Genomic DNA, 16,408 nt, shown 5'->3' with positions numbered 1-16,408 from the left:
GTGACAACTTAATTTGGTCCCACTTTATATTAAGTGTCCTTAACTACTATGAACTTGCATCAAAAAATAAATACATCGTACTTACTGTGTTCATAATGTATTTGAGAACACTTGTGGTGCTTTTGAGGTGGCATAGAGGTTGGGTTAGGGACAGGTTTGGTGGTATGGGTAGGTTTAAGGGTGTGTTGAGGTGTAAGGTATGGTCAGCAGTGTGTTTACTATTGCAATTACAGAAGTTAATTACAGATGTAATTACATACAGGTATTTAATCAAGCATAAGTACACAGTAACATGTTTTTACACAATAAATACATTGTAACAAATTATTAATTTCTGTGTAAGTACATATTAGTTAAGGACACGTAATATAAAGTGGGACCCTTAATTTTTTTATATTCAATCCACATAAATTTGTTAAAAGTGTTAAGTTAACTTAATCGATTTGTGTTGGGACAACATAAATTAATTGTGTGGAACCCTGCATTACAGTGAATGATAAACTTCTATTGAAAGCTTAATGTTGCTTTTTTCAATATGGTACAGCCCTTACTTAAATACGACTTAAGATCTTATGACATCGTAACATAAATAAATAAGGGCCAAAGTGCACCAACTAATTTATTTATTAACATAACATAATCAGCAAACAATCCAAAATAACAAGAGATAGGGAGCCCAACAAAGTTATAAATAAGAACCAAACAAACCTAAAGCAGGTTGGGACTCCCCACTCCAAACAAATATCAAAATGAAAGTATAAAGGAAAAAGACAAACAAGATCAATTGAAAGTAAAAATTACGGGCAGGAGTGAACACCACACGTAACAATAAGGTTCCTTTTATCGACGTTGTAATATCATTAAAATACATTCAGTTAAATAGACTTAAGGATTCATTTAGTTGTTCAAGTGTAAAATGTGATGAAAGGGTGTGCAAGCACTAGCGCTTTCAGTACCAGCACGAAAGTGCAGAAACTCCATTGAAAATTCTGGGATAAAATAAACTGTCATATTTTAAAGACGTGGCGAGGATAATTGGAATTTAATTCAGTGCTTCTTATTCGGTCTGAGACCCCCTTTCATATCGTATATATCAGTCAGGCAGTGAAGATCACTGATTTTTAAAGAAATCAGACCTTAAACGTGGCGATTTTGTGATAGAAAAACAGTTCACTGAAAGCCCTGAGGCTGGCTGGCTGGCTGAAAATTAAAAGTCTGTGCATATACTCCATTAACTTGATATTTTTTATCTTTTAGAAATACCAAAAAAAAAAGAGTAACATCTGTTAAATGGTAAAATTGAAATATTGCGACAGATTGATTTAGGATTAAAATGAACCATTCATAAAACCACAGGCAAAAGCATGCATAACCACTTTCCCATGGTGAAAAGTTACTAAATTGTTTCTTGTGTCAGTTTATTTCAGTGTTTTTGTTGTCTCTGTAATTGTTCTGTTTTCTGCATCAGGATTGTTGAGAATGTCAGTGTTTCTTCATCTGGCTAAAAGTAGTTTAAATCACCAAGACATTTGTAGTTTGTATCAGAGAGCTCTATACTGGGCATGAGCACTAGTCACTGGATCTCAAGGTGCCTATTGTAACAACAGATTGCTAGTTTATAAAGCTCTTTAAGTTTTTAGTGTCTGTCATAACTCCAATATTATGCCCTGTATATACTAAATATGATGATCTTTAGGTATCAGTCAGATCACATGTGTACAATGCTAAATACAGTTGTAAACATGCTCTAAATGTTTTCAGCTTGTCTTCCTGACTGGTTTCATACTGTAAACCAGGGATTCTTAATGTCTGGACTGCAGAAAGGTTTTCATGTGTGATATTGTTCACTGTCATGTAATCCATCAGCATTGGCACAATCAAGTAACACTATTCACTGTGGTGAGCAATTGGATGGGTAAATTTCCAGAAAAAATGAGGATGAAAAAAGTTAATACCATGAAAGGAATTATATCATCTATTACAATAAAATGTTGTCACCAATTGACTTTCGTTCATTTTCTTTTCGGCATAGTCCCTTTATTAATCAGGGGTTGGCACAGCGGAATGAACCACTTAACCAGCAAATGCTTTACGCAGCGGATGCCCTTCCAGCCACAACCCAAATCTAGAAAACTCCCATACACTTTTGCATTCACACACATACACTAAATGGCCAATTTAGCTTATTCAATTCGCCTTATAGCGCATTTCTTTGGACTGGGGGAAACCGGAGCACCCAGAAGAAACCCACGCGAACACGGGGAGAACATGCAAACACCACACAGAACTGCTAACTGACCCAGCAGGGGTTCAAACCAGCGAACTTTGCTGTGAGGCGATCGTGCTACCCACTGCACCACCATGACGCCCCCAATTGATACATTCCTTTCCCAAATCACAGCTGTGTGGGAAGAAGATCTGGGAATTACAGTTTCAGATGAGGATTGGGAATCAGTTAGATTTGAGAAGTGCAAGACATGAACTATTGCAGTGCAAATTTATACATCTTGTTCATTTGACAAACCTAAAGCTCTCAAAGCACTTTCAAATAGATCCTGCTTGTAATCGCAGTAATTCCACCCCAGCCACTCATGCTCATAAGTTTTGGTCTTGCTTAAAGCTTAACTGCTTTTCGGACTCTATTTTTAAAACTAAATCTTTTTGGGGGGTATATCTATATCCTGTTGCCCACTAATTGGCATTTTTGGGATTTTTCCTATGTCATATAATCTTACAAAGATAAAATCTGCTTGCATAGCGTTTATTGTGTTCCTGGCTAGACTACTAATATTGCTTTGGTATAAGGATCAGAAACTTCCAACTCCAACACAATGGATCCGTAATATCCTCTTCTTCCTACAGTTGGAAAAAATTAGATTTTCTAGAGATTTATCTTACCAGTTTAAGAAAATTTGGTACCCATTTAGGAATATATCCAAGAAGACGCTTTATTGTAAGTTACAGACCAAGTTCTTTTTCCAGCAAATTGGTTGTTTTCTTTTTCATTTTGTGTGATACAGATGGTACCGTTGTAGTTTTAAAAGGTTAAATATGTTCAGTCTGCAAATCTATTACTGCCTCACAGTCACATTATTATTTACCTTTTTTTTTTGTATGTTTTTTTTCATTGTATGTGCTTAACCTTTTAACAGGCATCATAACCACCTAGTTGACCTTTAATCCATAGGTTGTAATTATTATTTTAAGTGAAGTTTATACATAAACTAATTTCGAGAGGATCACGTGCTTATGATTGACACGGCTGGCCCCGAGTCAAGCTAATGTACGAACCACCAATCAGACTATTCCTGACCAAGTATAAATAACCAAACACCTTACCTTTAGTCATCTTCGTCTTGAAGAATCCCCCCTTCCACCCCGTCGCCTCATCTTTTGTCTACAGGGCTGCACGGTGGCCCAGTGGCTAGCACTGCGGCCTTACAGCAAAATGCCTCTGGTTCGGGCATCTACCTAAACGGTCAGCATTTTCGTGTGGAGTTCATGTTCTCCCCGTGCCTGCGTGGGTTTTACCCGGATCCTCCGGTTTCCTCCCACACTCCCAATAACATGACACATAAGTAAATTGACTAAACCAAATTAGCACCAAATTCGATTCAGTTCTGTCAGCAACGCATCACCTTAGCAATGCGCACGCAGCAGGAGGGGGGGGTCTTGAGATCTACCCAAGCTCAGACTCCCCTCTCACCCTGCAACGGGAGGGAGCCCCGGGCTCGAGGCTCTCATGAGCTCGGGGCTCTCTCCCGGGACAGCATGCCAAACTAGCTTATTACCAATCATCACCTAAGTGTGAACTCTTGAATTGCTTATTACTATTTATCAGATTTTTGTCAGTATAATATTCAATACAATAATTATTTTTACCTCTGTGCTTTGGTCATAAAAACTCTTGGCGTTTTTGCCAGTTTACACTTGTTATTAATGTATTTTTAAGAGAAAAGGCACAACATTTTTTAATAGTTGATTAATGTATGGACGTGTGTAGCGAAATCAAGTTTGGCAATAACCAGTTTCTCCAGCATCTTCAGATCCCTGCTATAAACGCTCATGTGGTTTAATGTGTTGAAAAAGCATATAAGTATACACACTTAGTCTCTGCCTGCTGACCCAACATAACATGTTATTACATGTTGTGACAAAAGACCATAAAAAACAAACTGTTTTTACTTCGCTACATTACACTTAAACCCCTATCATATTTAAAGTTGTTATCCACATTTTTTTCATTCACTTGATTTCCTGTTCCCTTGTAACATGGCTTTAAATTACTCCTATCACACTGAGTAATCCTTAAATGCAAAGGCATTTACAGACAAAAACCAAACCCAAGTATTCACTAGATACATTTAAAAGCATTTCACCAGATGGAAACAGTAGTGCATCACAGCTGTCAGTGTTTTAATACCAGGTGGTTCAAGTCAATTGTGAGTTAAATTAGTTTATCAACTTTAAGAATGCTCTTGGCTTCAGTGCCGTCAGATCATTTGCTAAACATCACAGATCTATGGCCATGATGCGAAAGCTGGATTTTTCCAGATCTGGTCCTGTTGGATATCCGTTTAGAGCCATATGCTTCACCTGCCGTTAGTGATATCTGAGCCCAGGTTTCTCCCCGGGCCTCAAGCAGCCCTCGCTGTGGCCTCAGAGGCAAATGGACAAACTCATCTCCATTTCCCAGACCAGTGAAGCACACAAAGGCAGCCGTTGTTGCGGGGCTCTGATCTCTGTGAACCTGCAGGCCAGAGAACAGGAAGGCTTCAGAGAGTCTGCGGCAGGACGGGGGGAGGCAAGGAGCGTATGCGCTGTAATCAGTTGGCCAATTAAACAGACCCTGGTCTCTCACCCCCATGTAATGAGAGAGGCTGACACTCAAGGGCTCCTTTCTCAACATATGAACCTTGGGAAGGGATACTGCGTCTGTTAGCATGCACAGATAAGCTACATACATGCTTGTTATGCACCACTCATAATGACATTGTATTAAAATGATCTCAGAGTGACGATTAAAATTGTGGTTTTTTGCTAATTATTATTATGTCTCATATGGGACAAAGAGGATTAGGTTAAGTAAGTGTGCTAATTGTGGAAGTAAAGCTAAAAACCCTTTGGGACTGAAGATCAATTTATGTGTCTGCTCAGGATGGGCGTTTGAGAATGAGCTTTCAGAAAGACCCACCTCCACAGAAGTCATTTCAACTAGTTGGATGGACTAGGTCAACTAGAACAATTCAAGACACCAAATAAAGGTTCATGGAATTTTCTAAAGTCTACCTAAGCTGCTTTTAGGTATCGAGTGCCAAAAAGTAATCAATACATGGGCAAGGATCCACAAAGAAATCTGAAGTGAAAGATGAGATGTGTAATTTTACCAGGGTGTTTTTGAGCCCTTAAAGTTGCTGTTGAAGAGATATGTGGGTTCCGTCACTAAAACTCTTTTCACTTTTCAGTGCTGTTGGCAAACTTAAGTTTTTTCAGCATAGGTAATCTTAATAAATGATATTTTCAGCAGATAATAATGGCTTCTAAGAGATCATGTGATGCTAAATTCAACAGACTAAGAAATAAATCCATAAAATACCCCCCAAAAAGTACCGGCAGATCATTAATTACTACTACTAAATGACTTACTACAGTAATTTACACGACCAACCAAAAATATATATTATTTCAGAGTCAGACTATTATACATTTCAATAAAATTTGCTTTGTTAAAGTAAATTTTCTATTTCAAAAGCTATCAGGTCAGATCTGGGTCATATAGAGTTTTATGTATACATTAACATATTAGTTAGTATTGTTTACGTGTAATTTTTAATAGTAAAGGCATAATTTAATTATAGAGCACTTTAATAAACACAGAAGTGAGCCAAAGTGCTGTACGGAAATACACAATAAAATCAGCGTAATAGTATAAAAAATACAGAAAATATAAGGTAAAATATACTCACTTTATTAGGTACACCTGTCCAACTGCTCGTTAACGCTAATTTCTCATCGGCTAACCACATGAAAGCAACTTAATGCATTTAGGCATGTAAACATGGCCAAGACAATCAGTGGCGTAGCGCAAAATGCAGAGGCCCCCCTGCAGGGATCGCTGACGGGGCCCCCAGATGAAGGGGGGGGAGTAATACGTCATACGTCAATTTGCATATCACTGACGTCATCACGTTCTACCGTTTCTGTTTAACAGCCTATGGTTAATAAAGGGGCATTTATAATTGCACTACACTTTATATAAGCATGTTTATTTAACTAAATGTATTGCTGTTTGAATACAGTATGTCATTATAGATATGTAGTGAATGTGCAGTAATCTCTCATATGTAATAAACTCAGACAAGTTCAGAAACTGTCACTAATATCTGTGATTGTGAACAAGACAAGAATAAACGGTCCAATTAAGTTGTTAAAATAAAGTAGAAGTACATTGGTTTGACTGTACAAGGGGAATACCTTCACACTGCCTGTGCTAAATCATTTGTCGTCGGTACGCAGAGGGGTGATCTGCTCTCGGGCTGCAGGTGGGAGAGGCTGCTGTACGCGGACTGACTGGGCCGCCTGTCAGTGCTGTAAGGCGGGGGAGGGGCCGGCGGCATCACACGCAGCTCGTTGAGAAGAGTAGGGATGGTACAGTATGGACAAATGACAGTCTAAAAAAATCTCCAATAACACAAAAAAAAGTCGCTAGATTTGTCGCTAAGGGGGTCTGAAAAGTCGCTAAATCTAGTGACAAAGTCGCTAAGATGGCAACATTGGCGGCAAGCAATCAGATTTAAGTAGTCCACCGCTTGAGAGGTGTTCAGAGAACACAGACGTGTTAACTTTGGTTCCGACCACAGTTGTTCCCAAGAGTTTGATTATTGCGTTCGCCGGTGGATTTTTAATTATTGAAAATCACGACGACGCGGGGCCCCCTAATCACGCGGGGCCCCCCCGCGGTGCGTGCCCTGCGGGCCTGTCCGCTATGCCACTGAAGACAATCTGCTGCTGTTCAAACCGAGCATCAGAATGGAGAAGAAAAGTGATTTAAGTGACTTTGAACATGGCAAAGCTGATCTGAGCATTTCAGAAACTGCTGATGTACTGGGATTTTCATGCAAAACCATCTCTAGGTTTTACAGAGAATGGTACGACAAAGAGAAAATATCCAGTAAGCAGCAGTTCTGTGGGCGGAAATGCCTTGTTGATGCAAGAGGTCGGAGGAGAAAGCCAGACTGGTTCCAGCTAATAGAAAGGCAGCAGTAAGTCAAATAGCCACTCGTTACAACCAGGGTATGCAGAAGAGCATCTCTGAACACATTGAACCTTGAGGTGGATGGGCTACAACAGCAGAAAACCACACGGGGTGCCACTTTTGTCAACTAAGAACAGGAAACTGAGGCTACAATTCGCAAAGTCCCACCTAAATTGAACAATAGAAGCTTGGAAAAATGTTGCCTGGTCTGATGAACCTCGATTTCTGCTGCAACATTCGGATGGTGGGGTCAGAATTTGTCGTCAATAACATGAAAACATGGATCCATCCTGCCTTGTATCTGTCGTTCAGGCTGGTGGTAGTTTTGTAATGGTGTGGGGGATATTTTCTTGGCACACTTTGGGCCCATTAGTACCAATTGAGCATCGTGTGAAAGCCACAGCCTACCTGAGTATTGTTGCTGACCATGTCCATCCCTTTATGACCACAGTGTACCCATCTTCTGATGGCAAACTTCCAGCAGGATAATGCACCATGTCAAAAAGAGGGAATAATCTCAGACTGGTTTCTTGAACATGACAATGAGTTCACTCTACTCAAATGGCCTCCACAGTCACCAGAATCAATCCAATAGAGCACCATTGGGAAGTGGTGGAACGGGAGATTCGTATCATGGATGTGCAGCTGACAAATCTGCAGCAACTGCTGATAATATCATGTCTATATGGACCAAAATCTCAAAAAAAAAAAAATTCCAGTACCTTGTTAATTCTTTGCCATGAAGAATTAAGGCAAAAGGAAGGTTCAACCCAGTACTAGTAAGGTGTACCTAATAAAGTGGCCGGTGAGTGTAGTTAAAAAGGCATACAAATAAAAATAATAAATGAAAATATTAAATAAATGATTAAATAAAATCATATTTATATTATTACTTGTAAATAATATTTATATTTCATCTACAAATGTAATGTAATATTTATAGATTTGTTAATCACAATGATTTGATTATTTCTTAAGGAAACTGAACAGTTGGTCTGAACTAGGTGTCAAATTATAATGTTGTCAATGTATCATACTTTTGGTTAGGTTATTATATTCACTTCTTAAAAGTGAGTTCTATAATATTCACTTCTTGTTGCTTTATTGTAGTTTCTATACTGTATATTTAAGCAAACTTTTAAAAATGGCTCATTGCTTTTACGTATTCTGTTTTCTGTAAATGTTTATAATTTTTGCATTTTAATAACCACTGTACATGAAGTGTGCTGAATAAATAAATTTGCCTTTCTAATTAAAAAGCTGGAAATTTATAATTTTTAATTCAACGATTGTCTAAAACAGTATTTTGGCATTTTTTTCTACATTTTCTGCTTTAAATTTAGCTGAAAACATGTAACAGGTTGTTTAAAGTCAGATTAAACAACTTTGATAGCCTCACTGAACAACTGACTAAACTGTATATTCATTCATTCATTCATTCATTCATTTTATGCCTTAAGTCAAATGTTCAATTTCAAGACATATGCATGAACAGAAGCTAACCTTAAAAATGAAACCTAAAACCATGGCAAATATTCTCCAAATGTGTGACTGCTAGTCTAGGGCTTCCGTACTGTTCTCAGATTAGTTGAAAATGATCCACTGTCAGCTGCTTTTTCTATCCTAACTCACCATGAACCTACACAAAATACACACCTAAGGGATTTTCCACACAAATCTCACTTAGGCACGACTAGACCTGATCGAGTAACAGAAAGGCATTATACTGAATTTATTACTGTACGTCACCTCCGTTATCCACATGACATAGCCTGAAGGATATAATGGAATCTTTACATGGCAGTTTTATATAACAATGAACAAATGCCAGTCTGATGTTTATCTGTGGATGGAAAAGATTATGCGAGGCAGTAATAGATTTGCAGACGGAACATATTTAACCTTTTAAAAAGCGTGCATCCTTCCCTGAAAACTCATTCTGTCGTGAAGCACGTCCCTGCTTTTTTTTAAATTTCACTGATTTACAGCAATGAATGATATGCGAATTCGACACTGGGGAATTATTTATTCATGCACCTTATTTATTTTCAGGCAGTTAATTGTATACATTAGTTAGGCATGGGTAGAAGATTCTGACGGTACGATGACCTTGCATAAAAATATCAGTTTCACAGTATCATGATTACTGCTGTAACGGGGTTTCTACAGGTTTCCTTAAGTCAAATTTAAGACTTTTTAAGACCATAATGAATGAAATTTCTGACTAACACGAGGCTAAACCTTAAAGATTTTTTAATGGCCAAGTTAAAACCTTTAAAAAACATTAAAAACCAAATGTTATTGTAAGGAAGATAATTATACTGTATTAATAAGTAAACGGAGTTAATAAATAAATGTTTTTTAACTTTTATTGAAATATGTTGGTGATTGGATGGGTGTTGACCCAATTGGGTATAGCTTTACATGGAAAATTAAGACCCGTTTAAAGTGATTCAAGAACACAATATTTCAGTGGATTTAAGACTTTAAGGGCTAAAATTTAGTTTTTAAAATTTAAGACATTTTAAGACCTCGCAGATAACCTGAGTAAACGAGTAAACATGTCAGGCTAAATAATCCAAATGAATCATTGACTTCTGCTGTCTTCATTTGTTTTAAAAACACAGATTTCTTTACAATTTAAAATGGCATCTTTTGATATCTTTTCTACTAGAAATACTGTTGTCCTAAAAAAAAAAAAAAAACTTAAATAAAATAATCTTACCTATACCTTAGGAATGGTATAGCAGAACATTTAGCCGATTTTAAAACTTTTCCAAACTGCGATATACCTTAAAAACAGTTTTACAGTCTGTAATATTCACATAAGCATTGAATATTTGCGACACTAATTTACGACTAGAGGAGTTTACTAGTGATGGTTAACCTGTAATACGGCAACATGTTGTGGATTAAAGCTGGAAGTTGTTGGTACTCACTGTCCGTCTCCTTGTTTAGTTACTGCACGCCCGTGCAACAAATAAAACTAAACACAGAACAAGACACAGTCTAACATATTCTTCTATCAACATTCATTCAGTATAGATCTCAAATGATGCAGCATACTATTGTGGAAGGATATGGAAAACAGTTATGTGCTTTGCATGAATCCCAAGCATATAAACAGTCTGGAAAACAGAGTTGGAACAGTTTTTTCTGTGAATAAACAGGCCTGCAATAAATTTGTAACTGCATAGAGTTTGGCAAAGGTTTTCAAAGAGACGCCTTAAAAAAAACTGCATTTTCAAGATCTCAATTTCTTTCTTCTCTTCTCAGTTTAGTAGTTTCTTTATTTATTTGATAATTTGTGCTTGTATGTGTGTTAGGGCTGCACAATATATAATTTCAGCATTAATATTGCAATGTGTGGATCCACAATAGTCTAGATATGCTATGTTGAGTCTGAATTATAGTTGAACAGAAGAATTTTGCTGAATTTATATGATTTATGCAACAACAACAAAAACTTGTTTTTAGCTCAAATATCTACCTTTCAAAGCAAAAACAAGATTATTTTACTTGGCCCACTGACAAAGTTTTGTTTGTTTTAAGGAAAAGATTAAAGAAAAATTGAAAAGAAGACAATATTTTTACTTGATCTAAACTCAACTCAAACTCAAAACCCACTTATTTAAGATGACTTTTAATACTAAATTTTATCTGCACTATTGTTGTGTATATTTTATTATTTCTCTCGTTGTTTTATTGCTCTTGTTGATTGTACGGTGTCCTTGAGTTGCTAGAATGGCGCCTTTAAATAAAATGTATTATTATAATTTGATTATCATTATTATTATTATTATTATTATTATTATTATTATTATTATTATCTAAGAATTTTTTGATATTTGGACTAAAAACGAGACAAAGCGAAGTAAGAAAAGAATTTTTTTTTTTGCATTGTGATTGTTTAATTTCTGTACCTGAATACTGTTATAGACTCCATAGAAAACAAAATAGTGATATTCAAACCATCTTATAAAGCCATCCCTTATCACAATATTTATTGTAGAAAATTCAAATATCACAATATCAGATTTTACCAATGTTGTGCAGCCCTAATGTGTGTGATTGTCTAGTTCAATATTTGTTAGTTATGAGCTTTTTTTTGTTTTTTGTTTTGTTTTGTTTGCTTTGGATTGATTTTGTTGTTTGCTTGTTTTGTTTTAATGGTGTGGTTTGATTTGTTGGCTATTTATTGATTTGTGTTTGTTTGTCTAAGTTTTGTTGTTGTTGTTGTTGTTGTTTGGTTTGTTTTGTTTCTTTATTTTGTTTCTTTATTTTAGATATTTGCTGCTTGTTTTTTACCTTGACTTAGTTTAATTTTCTTTGTGCTTTGGTTTGATTTTGTTGTTTGCTTTTTTGTCTTTTTAAATGGTGTAGTTTGATTTGTTGACTACTTACTGATTTGTGTTTGTTTGTCTGTTTAAGTTTTTTGTTGTTTTTTATTTTGCTTTTAATAGATTTTTGCTGTTTGTTTTTTTACTTTGACTTTTTGTGTGCTTTGGTTTGTTTTTTATGGTGCTAAAGAGCTGAAGCTATTTTTACCTTTAAATATTTTAAATCATTGTACTTTAGTTCCTGCTTTATAGGGCTTGTCACAGCGGAATGAACCACCAATTATAATAACATTTTTACAATTCAAAGTTTTTACATTGAAATATTTCATTACTTTAAAGTTTTATCAAAAGTAGTTTTATCTGCAAGCTCCTTTTTTTAGATACAGTTGTGTATTGTCCTCAGGGTCTTTGTGTTTTACAACCTACATGACTGTGTGCTGACTTGGTCAACATTGATAAATGAGCGGGAAAGCCACCAATCATAAATGAGCAATAAAAGCAGTCACACAAAGCCCCCCTGAGTTTATATCCTTGACCTGGTGCTTTTATGGCGGCCTGTCTTCCTGTGAAGGTGGGCTCACATACCTATCTAGTCAGTGAAAAATGCAAGACAAAGGACAGATAAATGTGGTGAGACTGAGTAGGAAAATTCCAGCAGTCCTTCTTTTCAGAGAGGAAATGAAGATGCTTGCTCAGTAAGCAGTTTGGATGGGCTTTATTTATGTGGATACTCAGCACTGTTTTCCTTTTTATCAGCCTTTTTATCAAGAAGAAAACTGGTTAAGAGAGGAAGTGTTTTACCCTCTTCGGGACCTCAAGAGGAAATCTCAGGTAACTGGAACATTTGATTGTTTGTATTGTTGGATCAGTGTTGCTAAGCTGTGGTGATTCATGAGCTTGGTAAATATGCACACACTCGAGTGTGGCGCATTTGAAAGTCTGCCAGCGTTATTGTGTAAGGTCTGATAAATATGGCTACCCATATAGCAAGAGAAATTTGATTCCTGAAAGCTTTCATTTGATGAAAGTGTCCTGGAAGGAAGGCGGTCAGGTCTTTAAAGTGTATTTATTTTGGAACTCATTCTAAGCTCTTACTGGTGACATATTTCAATAGGCATGACATGTGGGTTTAAGTGTTTTTCACTTGGACGGTGAGGATCTGGGTCTTACAGGTGCTCCCAAATGTGGGAATGTTTTCTTTTTACCCTTCATTTTACGACAAATTGATTTTAAATTGCTAGACTTAGTATCCCATTCACGAGGAGAGCATTAAATCATGCCGTTCATAGGACAAAAAAGCTACTAAATGATTTCTGAGTTGGTACAGTACATCTAAAGATTGGTCTTTCAGATTAGATTTCATCTGACATCATGTGTACTTTCGGCCTCTTTTTCTCCCCAAGGGCAAATTTCTTTGCATTCCTCTTTTTTTCAACTGTAACCTCAATGAAGTAAAATAGATGGCTGTATAATATAATGGAATGGATCTCCTGGCCCTCAGGCCATCAGAAAAGCCCTGCGGCTCTTAGAAAGGGCGGACCGTCATCACTTGTAGAAAAGCACATCGCATTTTCTGTTTTTCTGTCAAAAGATGATCTTCTGGTTTCAAAACAAAGTTGTAAATCTGTCAACAAATTCTTCCAGTAAAAAAGGGCTGACTGAGCAGTACCCTATTCCTGAATGTAGAGGGTTTTTTTTGGTATTGAAGTAAATATTAAGTAAAACTGCACATTTTGATTATGATCTCAGTCTGCCTTTTACATTGACCTTAAAAGCAAAGTATGAAACATAATTACGTTACTATAAGCCACTTTTTTAGCACTTTTTCTGGAGAATAAAAAAAAGAGTACTTCCACTAGAAAAAGTCATCTCTAATCATTAAAATGAAAAAAAAAAAGTTAAATCCTCACATTGAGAATTAGTCTTTGTGCATAACTCTGCGCTGTTGAAACTATGTGGCATTTTTTCAGATTTAATTAATCAACATTACTGAAATTAACTGACAATAACAACTGGATATATTTACCTAAAAAATAAATTGATAATTCCTTGACACTATTAATTTGATACGATTAATTATATTTTGATCATTTTATTTATCGAAATATTGCTGTTTCATTGTATTTTATTTCTACATTTATTTTTTTGCGTGACAACTAGGTATTTTATTTAGAATCATTTCATTCTAAATAAATTAGCATTTCTATTTCTATTGGCATTTCTTCTCCATGTTTGCATTTCTTATCAATGCAAGCCTTCCCAGCAGGCACTCAACATCATAAAACAATATTAGGTTAGATTTAGTTCATGACATCAGGTGACCAAAATTCAATGTCTAGCCAATGTCTCAGCACAACATTATTTTGACGTCTGATAACGACTTCAAATGACATTAATATTTGGTTGATTTTAGGTTTTGTTGGAAAGTGACAAAAATCCAAAGTCTGATAGATATCATAGTGGTTAGGTCTACACAATTTCAAGGTGTAAAATGATTAGACGATGATATTTGGTTGATTTTAGGTTAGATGTTTGGTTCTAATGTCCACCCGATTTTCATTTCAAAATAAATTCCAATGTCCCCACGATGTTGGAATTCGTTGAAGTACAATGTCAATATGACGTCATGTTAACATCCTGTGCCTGCAGGGTTTAATTTATCTTAATTTAGCACATTTTTATCTTTATTTTTTCCCCAGTATTCATTTTAATCAGTTTTCTGCAAGTGCGGTCCAACCTAACTATTAGTATCAGCAAAATCCATCATCGTTCGGTCAACCTCTACTTTTACTTGTATCTGGACGCTATTTACTGCCATTTTTTGGAAGATCATAAACAGATTTTTTTTTTTTTTTTTTTTTAATTTCTAGCTATGAATTCTGTTTCTTTGTGAAAATGAATTATCATCAGACACTGGTACATGTAATTTTACTTTTTGTATATCGAGTCTTATTCAGCAAATGAAAACAATATGCATCCCTTTTCAAAGCAAATTGTCTATAAAAAAGGGGGGCAATGCACTTTTAATGTGTTTTGAAAATGAATGCATTAACTAGTTTGAAAACTAATTGAACCCTGAAGTCATGACAATTTGTACCTGATTCGTTCCTTTCAAATCCTGTTGAGCCTCATTGTTTTGAAATAGTAGCTGTGGAAGACAGTTTCCCTGGAGGCGACACACTGGCTAGTTTGCATTCTCCACCAAAATGTGTTTAAAGTACTTTTTCTCTTTATTTTTCTAACCACATGAAATAAATAGATATATAAAGAGTAAAACCTTCCTTTGAAAGAAATAGCAAACTCTTATTGCCAAAAGGCAGTCATGAAACTTTCAGGAATGTATTTGAGATTTTATTTGGATATTCAAAGGGATGATCCAACATTAATTTGAGGGATTGTTAAAAGCTCTGGTTAGTCTGGGAACATTCCTGTAATTCTAGCCCTGTCAGCACATCAGGCTTGTATAAAAGCTCAAAGGATGCACTAAAACTAAAACGGTGCGATATTTACACAAGACTTGAAGATTTCACAGCTGTATATTTATGGTGACAGCCGTGAGGGACAGCTAGAACTCAAGATATCACATGAGCAATACTGTATCATATTTCACTGATATCCCATGTGCGTTTTATGAGGCCTGGCGGAAAGCCATATTATATTTAATACAAAGTAAAGAAGAGTGTATGAATTCATTAGCCGTAGCATTTTCTTTTGTTGCTCGTTGAGCATTAGAGAGTGAGTTGTGCCTCCTGTATCTGCTGTTACTGTGATTTAGATGTGATTTGTCTGTCAGCAGGTTTTTCTTCACTTCACTGGTTGTTTATCTCACCTCTCAATGGCAGCTCTCCATTGATAAATACCACATGCAGTGTACTATTGCTTCTGCTAACAGTTATAGGTCACATTGGAGATTCGCTTGTGTTAAAAATGTTTCTAATTAAATCACTCTAACTAAATTACATAAAGGATAAATTCAATTTGTTTTTCATTCTGAGTATAAAGATCCAAATGTCCTGCCATAAAAAAATGTCATAAAGGTTCAATGGTTTGAAAAAATGTTTATTTGCTTCTTTTTATAAGTACATGGCGAATAAAATACTGCCTGTAAATACTGCCTAAATTATTTTGCGTATTAATTATTGAGTCAGTGGTTTATAATACAGTACTGTTCAAATGTTTTTAACGGATAAAAACTTATACGAATAAAAATAGTAAAACATTGTGTCAAAAAAAGCTGTATTTTTAAATAAAAGCAGTTTGGTTTTTTTTACATAATGTTATTTTAAAGAACAGTGTAGAAAGTATCAGTTTCCACTAAATATATTGATATATACACTCACTGGCCACTTTATTAGGTACACATTACAAGTACTGGGTTGGACCCCTTTTTTGTCTTCAGAACTGCCTTAATCCTTCATGGCGTTGATTGAACTAGGTACTGCAAATATTCCTCAAGAGATTTGAGTCCATATAGACATGATAGCATCACACAGTTGCTACAGGTTTGTCAGCTGCACATCCTTGATGCGAATCTCCCATTCGACCACATCCCATAGGTGCTCTATTGGATTGAGATCTGGTGAATGTGGAGGTCATTTGAGTACAGTGAACTCATTCTCATGTTCAAGAAACCAGTCTGAGATGATTCGCACTTTATGACATGATGTGTTTTCCTGCTGGAAGTTGTCATCGGAAGATGGGTACACTGTGGTCATGAAGGGATGGACATGGCCAGCAACAATACTCAGGAAGGTTGTGACATTGACACGTTGCTTAATTGGTACTAATGGGCCCAAAATGTGCCAAGAAAATA

At 36.0% G+C, this 16,408-nt stretch overlaps 1 protein-coding gene across 13 annotated transcripts in view; it reads left to right on the top strand.

Annotated features, from left to right (window-relative positions):
- Positions 1-16,408, top strand: part of lypd6b (LY6/PLAUR domain containing 6B) — a 40,604-nt gene that overhangs the window by 11,666 nt on the left and 12,530 nt on the right. For 4 of the 13 annotated variants that reach the window (XR_012384981.1, XR_012384980.1, XM_073911940.1 and 1 more), the window contains exon 1: positions 12,249-12,426. The exons of 8 other annotated variants lie outside the window; for them this stretch is intronic. The gene's annotated coding sequence lies outside the window, so the exon portion shown is untranslated. Of the gene's footprint in view, positions 1-12,248; positions 12,427-16,408 lie in introns of those variants that run through there. One more of the 13 variants, NM_001128329.1, reaches the window with a different exon arrangement.

This window comes from Danio rerio, chromosome 9, assembly GCF_049306965.1.
Source record: "Danio rerio strain Tuebingen ecotype United States chromosome 9, GRCz12tu, whole genome shotgun sequence".
Taxonomy (NCBI): Eukaryota; Metazoa; Chordata; class Actinopteri; order Cypriniformes; family Danionidae; genus Danio; species Danio rerio.
This window is presented reverse-complemented; position numbering and strand designations above follow the sequence as displayed.